The following is a 5834-nucleotide window of genomic DNA, read 5'->3' as shown; positions in this document are numbered from 1 at the left end:
ATTATATATATATATATATGTGTGTGTGTGTGTGTGTGTGTGTGAACATTATATTATAGCACCGATATCGAGGTCGCTATACGCAATACGCATAAAACGCCTAGAAAAATATGTAATATATTTACGCTCGTTATATCTGATTGCTCATGTATTATATATCATTTGCCGCCAAAGGATGAGAACATCGCGTTTCGAGACTAACGTCGACGTTCAAGGAATATTGAAATCTAAAAACTGATTGTTTTTGAATAAACTCCATTAGAAAAATAATTAAACGTAAGTATGAAGAGTGGGATGTGACATAATTAAAAAGGACAAGAAGTATTTTTCAAAATTGTTACCTCTCATGTTGAACTGAAACATAAATAAGAACGAAGTAGAAAGGTTTTAATAACATTTTACTAACGTTTTAAAGATGTCATTAAGACATTATTAAGACGTCATTTAACATAACTTTGCTACTTGGATCCATTGTTTTTCGCGCAGATTCGTTTCCGATTGATTACAGTCTCCAGAGATCCTTTAATTAGAGTGGCCATGACAAATGTCGTGGCCGACATTTTTCATCAAAATTGCGAGTGAGGAAAGACATGACGCACTTTCTATATTCTTTGAAGTGGAATCTCACTCTAAGGAGTGAAAATTAGCAAGTCTTGGAAAAGAATGGCTCAATTTTCAATCTTTAAGAGTGAGGTTTCACTTTTCTGAGTGAGCTTTCACTCTAGAAGTTTCAGAGAGTAAGAGTACCAGGTGTAACATTGCGCATAATGGTAGTTGAATATAATTTGTGGATCGAATTTCTGGTTGGATGGCAAATTTCTCGTAGCGTCACATTGGCTTATAAAATTTGTTGTTTTTTTTTTTTACATGATACACTTATTCTTTTCTTATGCAGCATGAAAAAAAAATGTTATCTTGCTCAAACGTAGGTTGCTATCTTATGGCCAGACTTTGATTAGAGGATTTCTACGATTGACGGCCCCAAACCGTTTTCCGAATGATGAGAAATTTCAAACTCACTCGTGAAGATTGGACCCTCTCGGATCTCGAAACGCGACGTTGTGTGCGTAATGACGGGATGAGATACTTTAGATAATTTCGTACAGACAGTACAGCGTTTTTGTACTTAGTTCCTACTCACCCGACGAATTGTGATAAGCGTCTGACTTTGGCGATCCTGCAAAATTCAACGCGATTAAGTTTTCGAGCGTGTCGTCGCTCGCGTGCGATCGTTTTCCGTTCAACATCGTTGCGCGAATAATTGATCGGTCCCGTTCATCGTGCTTGCAAAATAGTTACCTACCATTTTCCTCCAGACAGAATGCGTATCGGTTGTTTCTAGAGTAGCGTGTGAACCGAGTATATTTTTCTAGTTCACAAAGACGCGTTTTTATTCCCGTTAGAGGATTTTCCGCTCGTCGATGGACTCGCGTTAAGAGACCTGCCTCCGTGTTAAATTTTTAAATGTGCAAGATTGTTAATTCGTTCAACTCGTAGACAGATAGTAGATATGAAAGTACATGGAACACTTATATATATATGTTTGAGATATCAGAAATTTTAATATCGACATCAGATATCAAATAATGTTGGACGAAGGTGCTTTTAAATAACTTTAACATCATATCAAGAAAACGAAGGAAAATAACGTGTTTACAGTTCAAATGTCAGGAAATTTTAAAGGGCTTCTTGTACTTCAACGACGCAGCGAATTTGCATACAATAGAAGTCCCTGATATAATATTCTAAAGCATTAAGTCATTAAAAAAATATTATCTCTTTGTATGTGTGTGAGTGTATATGCACGCGTGTGCATGCATGTGTGTGCGTGTGTCATTTTCGTAAAGTATTAATTTTATTTCAAGTATTTTATGTTGTAGAATATTATACAGGGCGTCCCAAAGTTAGCGACTCAAAATACTATAGCAAGAAAATTTTTGACAAATCAAGTCTAATATTAGTTATTAGTAAATTTTTATTTCAGGCGATAATTTTTGAGATAATAAGGGAAGTCAGTGTAAATATAGTCGGTTACAGACCACATTTAGATGGCCATCTATCCGTAGAATCTCGGTAGTATTAGTAAGCGTTCTCTAGCGCATTCACTAATACTGACAGATGTCCATCTATACGTAGTCTGTAATCTTGGCTATATTAGAATAGAATAGAATAGAATTTCATTCTCTTCAGTATTTACAAAGAGGGAATTTGCCTTACAATCGTCGTTCCTATCTCACTCATCCATCCATACCTTCCTCTCCCCTACTTTAAATTGTTTATTACTTCTATCTTTCTTTCTTTGTTATTGCTCTTTTAATCTTATCTATCTTAAATATATTATCACAGCCATAGTACACACAGTAACACATTCAGTAATTGACTGTATTTAAATTTTTATACAGAAACTATATATGCTTAAAATAAAAATTTACAAATAACTTTTTTACTCAATTTTCCGAAATTTCTCTTTTCTAGTGCTTCGAGTCGCGAATTTTGGGACATCCTGCATACAGACGTGTCCATATTTTCTTTTCACTTTCCGGAAAAACTGTTCACGATCGGAGGATTTCTTTCCGAGGTAACTCGTTCAAATCGCTTGGCACTTCGTTCTGCATTCAAGATCACGCGCGTCTCTTCGTTCACGAACGTCTCTTCTTCCGCGGTGTGTTCCGCCTCCAGCGGAATTGAAAATACCCTCGAAGAAAAGAGGGGGGGGGTTTCACGGATCTCCGGCGATTTGCCGGAAGTGGCCTAGCCGTTTTCCGCCGCGTGTCGCCGTATTATCCGCTCGTTAAGTCGGAGATGCCGTACGGAGGTGAAATTACGAGCGTGCGACGCGACGGCGCGATTCGAAACGTGAGGAACGGAGCTCGCTATGCGACACGAGATCGTGAAGGAGGGAAGGAGATACTCGTGGAGATGCACTCGCTGTGCAGCATGCCATCTCCCATGCACTTCCGTTCGTCCGTCCGTCCGTTAAGCTCCGCGTACTTTCACTCACGGATATTAGAGACGATGACGAGCACGCCGGCTGGCTAATCCGTGACGCTCGTGGACGACAAGCTCGTGAAGATGCGCGCCGCGCGATGAAATTATTATCCTTATTATATTCCTATCGAAGCACGAAAGTATCGCGCTACAATGAACCGCGTGCGAAGCATCCGCCGTCTCGCTTCTCGCGCCAGGAATACGAAAGTATCACGAACATAAGTATCGCGAATTATTTTTCTACGCAGCACCGTTTCCCTTTTCAGCCATTCGTGAATTTTCCGGCGAGTTCTCTTCGGAGTCGAGAGAGACAATCGTCTTGACTCGTTTCAAACCGTTCGCAGTTTGGAACTCCAATATTTTGAAATACGGAGATTTGCGTATCTCCATTTCTCGATTTGCATGAATGATGATAAGGAGGGCTTTAATGGTCTCTCGAGTTTTTAATCGTTTTACTTCGTCCTCGTCGTAGACTTTAATTGTTGACGTCTACGGGACGAATCTTCTTGGTTCTTAAATGGGAATACTTCATTAATACATTACATTATAAATCTGAAACGTAAGTCTTTGATTTCTTGCTTTCCTGAGTTTTCGCGTCTCTTACATTTTTATGCGTTTCTTTATATTTACACTCAAGAAACTAAGATAATAAGAGAAATTGTGGATTTCAATAATTATCGGTCATTCATCTACACTTTGTTCCGATCGAGCGTTATAATAAATTCGTTTGTCTCGATATAGATATTTGTGCTTCGAGGTTGATCTCCCATCGTTTTTTTTTTTTTTTTGTACGAATTTAAGACAGGTGGAGGAGCCGCGAATGTGGAGTCGAGAATGTGGGAGAAACTAGTAGACATTATATAATAGCTTATGAGAATGCTCTCATAAGACGGCCACTTATCATTTACATATCAATCAACGTACGTTGTAATCGGCGACGCAACGAGAAACCTATACATATCATAAAGTGTGCTCTATTGTATATTAGATAATTAGTCGCGAAGAGGAGGAAATAATAAGATAAGACTATGTGTATATATAATATATATCCTTTAGGATGAAAACGCTCGTCGTTCTTGGGGTGAAAGGGGATACTTGTGCTTATTCTACTACCACAAGTGTCCTTGTTGATCTTTATGCGCGTAGCTTCGTGTTCGAGGAACTCTTAAGAGAAAGAATTTTGGAAATCCTGTTAAGAGTCTTGTAGATTGTATAAAATAAATATTTTTTAGAATTGCAACATAAATGACTGAAGCAAAAGAAAGTTTTTTGGGATCACTGCGTGTTGTTTCTTGTCGACGTAAAGAATCTTCATAAATCTTTTTCATACACATTCCATGCAATTTGCAAAATTATTTCCTTCTTGCCTTTGACGAATTTTTTTAAAATCTAAAACGAATGAATTTTATCAATTTCTCAAGAAGCTCGTGCATCCAAGGATCTATCACTCCTCGCAGAATGACGTTGTTTCGTTGCAAAGTATTATAAAATCGCGAGTCGACAGCCAATCTGTGTCATGCGAATACGAAAATGCGAAGTCTCGAGGCTCGAATAAAAATTAGCGAATACGATCCTCCAACCAAACCGAGATCGTCGTTCATTTTCCCGCTTGGAGACCAAAATGGCGTACTTAATGTTGCGCGTCCCAAACGCACGGGGTGACTTACCTAATTACGTAGAATAACTTATTAAACATGTAAAAAGCAAAGCGTCCCCTGACTCACCCTCTCCCTTTCCTCCCCATCTCCGCCCGGAGGAGTATATCCATGTATATGTATTGCAGAAGCGTTACTGTATTATATGACATTATACGTGTATAATTGACAAACGAAAGAGATGTTGATTGTAAATGTTAAAAATAAACGGTGTACAAAAATGTCGGGCGGCTCATATTTAGCGTAGCAATGTGCGGTTTCCATATAGTTTCGAGACGAGTTCGTGTAGTCGACAACTAAAAGATAGCTTTTGAAGTACCTCCTGCACTTCTCCTTCTCTCCAAGCACGACCCAAGGCAGAGTTGATTTATTTACCTTGAAGACACTGGCAAGCAATGTTTAGCGTCTTGAAGAAATAACGTAACAGCAGGTAAGACAAGCTCCAACATGGAATACTTGAGAAAACGTAAACTTCTTCGGAATTATAAATTCGCAGACGAGACGGATTAGCAACTTAAATATGATAAGATCGTTGTACCAATATAAACTTCAAACAACACGTAGTTGAATCTCTTTTAAGTCTTGAATATCACCGCGACGCTAATCTTTGCATCCTTTAAAAAGAGCATGAACTCTGATATTTCAAGAGGGTTGAGAATTATATACACCTAAGCTGTGCAAAGAGTTAAATTTTTCAAAGGGGTGGAAAAAATACAATTTGGAGGAATCAGTGAGTGGTACTTGTGCCAATTTTTGTCGACGTAGCATATAACACAATTTCGTAAGTAACTGCATGTTCGTTTAAACGATAGAGCTGATTAGAAGGTACTTCCGGTAATATTGTTATGTTGAATTATTTACTTTTACTGTATGCGTACCGAACTTTACGTTTCTATCATATTTACATTTCTCATCTTTAAAGATGCAACGTAATATTAAATATTAATAATACTACGTGTTACACGGATAAAACGAATAGACCCGGCGATATTTTAAAATTTACAGATCACATCCAGAAGAATCCTTGAGGTATTTTAATTTTTCAATGGCTAAAGTCGATTTTTATATTTAAGATCGTTTTAAGTACAGTCTTAAGATATCATGAGCCAATCACAGAGCCGTATTAGTATTTTAAGACATTACTTAAGATATAGTCTCGAAATAAAGATGAACTATGAATACTGGCCACAT

This window comes from Trachymyrmex septentrionalis, unplaced genomic scaffold, assembly GCF_001594115.1.
Source record: "Trachymyrmex septentrionalis isolate Tsep2-gDNA-1 unplaced genomic scaffold, Tsep1.0 scaffold2, whole genome shotgun sequence".
Classification (NCBI taxonomy): Eukaryota; Metazoa; Arthropoda; class Insecta; order Hymenoptera; family Formicidae; genus Trachymyrmex; species Trachymyrmex septentrionalis.
The sequence above is the reverse complement of the archived record's forward strand: the minus strand, read 5'-3'. Positions refer to the sequence as shown.